This window comes from Symphalangus syndactylus, chromosome X, assembly GCF_028878055.3.
Source record: "Symphalangus syndactylus isolate Jambi chromosome X, NHGRI_mSymSyn1-v2.1_pri, whole genome shotgun sequence".
NCBI lineage: Eukaryota > Metazoa > Chordata > Mammalia > Primates > Hylobatidae > Symphalangus > Symphalangus syndactylus.
The window spans coordinates 79106057-79109554 of record NC_072447.2 but is presented as its reverse complement, the minus strand read 5'-3'; the positions used below and the strand labels follow the sequence as shown (position 1 = coordinate 79109554).

The following is a 3498-nucleotide window of genomic DNA, read 5'->3' as shown; positions in this document are numbered from 1 at the left end:
GGCATGGTGGCTTACACCTGTAATCCCAGCACTTTGGGAGGCTGAGGTGGGTGGATCATCTGAGGTCATGAGTTCGAGACCAGCCTGGCCAACATGGTGAAACCCTGTCTCTACTAAAAATACAAAAGAATTAGCCGGGCATGGTGGTGGGCGCCTGTAATCCCAGCTACTCGGGAGACTGAGGCAGGAAAATCGCTTGAACCTGGGAGGCAGAGGTTGCAGTGAGCCGAGATCGTGTCATTGCACTCCAGCCTGGGTGACAAGAAAGAAACTCCGTCTCAAAAAAAAATAACTAATAATAATAATAAAACTGGATAACCTTGTCCTTCCGTGAGGCACTTGCTCAGTGGTAAATACAGCAAGGAACGCTCCAATTAGATTTAAAAGCAGACAAGCAAAAGTCTACAATGAACAGTCCTAAGCTGCTCTGCTTAGTCATTGCCTGGCCAGGAGAGAAAAGAACAGCACTGAGTGGCACCTCCTCTTACCACTTCGACAGGGAAGACACACACACACCTTCCTCCAAAAAGTCAGACCAAACTTCAAAGCAGCCATGTACAAACAAGTCTGTCTTCGTTCCTCCAAAAGCTGAATATCCTGCAGTCTAGGGTTTCTGCAATGGCTCATGCTGGCACTCTTTAACTGCTGACAAAGGAATATCACCCTTATACTTCTTAGGTGCAGTCCCCAGGTAGCACCTAGAAGCTATAAGAGGATGCACTTCTTGGTGTTCTTCTTTGTAGCAGGGTAAAGCACAGCCCAACAGCTTCTAAAAATACCTCATGCACCCCATCCTGCATCAGGGCTGAATATTCCAGATACTTCACAGCCCCCACCTGCTTAGCCAGGGAAGTGCCTTGCTGGGGAGTCGTGGGTACTAGGCTCTGCTCCTTCAGCTTCTTCACTGTCTCAAGGTCACTCCACAGGTCCCTCTTGTTGCCTACCAGCAGAACAGGCACATTGGGGCAATGATGGGAGACCTCTGGGTGCCACTTATGCCTCACATTGGCATAAGAGGATGGGTTCCCAGTGGAAAAACAAATAACAAAGATACTGGTCTGGGGTTAGGAGAGTGTTCGCAGTCATCATACTCCTCTTGGCCAGCAGTGTCCCATGTGTTCAGGCTGACGATTTGCCCATCCACAGATGTCTGGACGCCATAGTTGTCAAAGACAGTGGGGGGATATACTCCTCAGGAAAGACATTTGTTGTATAACTGATGAGGAGGCAGGTTTTACCTATAGCCTCGTCTCCTACAACCACACATTTGATTGTCTGCATTCTTCCCTTGTAGTCCTGTGTACAAGAGAGAAAGAAAGAATATTCAGAGATACTTGGTTAATGTAGGGAGCTATTCTAAACATTTCTCTCTGAGGAGAAGATGAGGAGGATAAGATGCCCCCCACACTCTCTATACCCTTAGTGCCATAAAAGAGTCAGCTACAAAGGGTTGTATAAGTCAAGAGTTCTTACCCTGGAGTCTGTGGACTACTAGAGGATGGACTTCAGTAGGTCCTAGAAGCCTCTTCTGAAGTTGTGTACAATACTATGTATACGTGCATAAGTGAATTTTTCTGGAAAGAAGATCCAGAGCTGTCACCAGTATCTCACAAAAGGCTTTTTAATCTTTGGGTGAGCTCAAAAAGATTAAAAACCATTCATCCACATAGGTATTTGTGTTACACTGTTATCATAAGGTCTGGATCTACTGTATCAAAGGTACTAAAATATTGTAGGTGCTCAATAAATGGTTAGTAATTTTTAAAATTATCATAGAAGGTTTCCAGGGTTGAATCAAGAAACATGGCTCTCACTTTGGGTCTCTGGCTATAGAGCCAGCAGAGGAACCTCCATTCCTGAAAAACAGAGACATCACAATACTGGAGAGAAAGGCAGACAAGTCACACTCAGCTAGAGAAATGGTTAAGAGGGCTAGGCGCAGTGGCTCACGCCTGTATTCCCAGCACTTTAGGAGGCTGAGGCGGGCAGATCACCTGAGGTCAGGAGTTCCAGGCTGGCCTGGCCAACATGGCAAAACCCCATCTCTACTAAAAATACAAAAACTAGCCAGACACGGTGGCGCACACCTGTAATTCCACCTACTCAGGAGGCTGAGGCAGGAGAATCGCTTGAGCCCAGGAGGCAGAGGTTGCATTGAGCCAAGGTCACGCCATTGCATTCCAGCCTGGGTGACAGAGCAAGACTCTTGTCTCAAAAAAAAAAAAAAGGCCGGGCGCGGTGGCTCACGCTTGTAATCCCAGCACTTTGGGAGGCCGAGGCGGGCGGATCACGAGGTCAGGAGATCGAGACCACGGTGAAACCCCGTCTCTACTAAAAAATACAAAAAAATTAGCCGGGCGCGGTGGCGGGCGCCTGTAGTCCCAGCTACTCGGAGGCTGAGGCAGGAGAATGGCGTGAACCCGGGAGGCAGAGCTTGCAGTGAGCCGAGATTGCGCCACTGCACTCCAGCCCGGGCAACAGAGCGAGACTCTGTCTCAAAAAAAAAAAAAAAAAAAAAAAAAAAAAAAAAAAAAGAAAGAAAGAAAGAAAAAAGAAATGGTTAAGAGTCTAGGCTCCGAAGTCAGGAGGCAAAACCCAGTTCTCCCTCTAATCTTTGTGAACTTGGGAAAGTTTTATGTTTTTTTTTTTGTTTTTTTGGCAGAGTCTCGCTCTGTCACCCAGGCTAGAGTGCAGTGGTGCATCTCAGCTTACTGCAGCCTCTGCCTCCTGGGTTCAAACGATTTTTATGCCTCAGCCTCCCGAGTAGCTGGAATTACAGCGTGTGCCACCACACCCAGCTAATTTTTGCGTTTTTAGTAGAGACAGGGTTTCACCATGTTGACCAGGCTGGTCTTGAACTCCTGGCCTCAAGTGATCCACCCGCCTCTGCCTCTCAAAGTGCTGGGATTACAGGCATGAGCCACCGCACCCAACCAGAGAAAATTTTTAACCTGAGGGTTAAATGAAGGAAGGCATGCGTAGTACTTATTAGTCTCTCTCACATAGACAGTACTCATTAAGTGTTAGAAGCTACTATGTCTTCTTAATAATTCTACTATTCTAGTACGGGAGAAGGCAAAAATTCTGTAATATGGTTACAATGCTAGATAAACCAGGGGTCTCATCCCCTTCAACCTTATGTGAGTAAAACTGCAGGTCTTAATGCCACCATACTCATCCATTTGTTCATGAATCAGTATTTCAGAGTAAATGATATGTCAGAGATGATCTCCAAGAAGCTTGTTTATTATGAGCTCCTATATTTATACCCCCATATTAATACCCCATCAATGCCTTGCCCTCAATTTAGGTCCCAAAGTACTCCACTTTCTGTAGGTTCTTAACTACTGCCCTAATTTCAGACCTGATTCTTACAGCAGTACTTTCTTTAAGTGTCAGAGCACAGAGGAAAGGGCATTAAATAATTGTATATATTTGGTTACAGAAAAAAAATTGAGAATCAATTTATTTCTCACCTTGAGGATTTGGGGAAATAGA

At 45.8% G+C, this 3498-nt stretch overlaps 1 pseudogene; it reads right to left on the bottom strand.

Annotated features, from left to right (window-relative positions):
- Window positions 1-705: 705 nt before the first annotated feature.
- LOC129476002 (rho-related GTP-binding protein RhoG-like) lies at window positions 706-1566 on the bottom strand (annotated as a pseudogene).
- Window positions 1567-3498: the final 1932 nt, after the last annotated feature.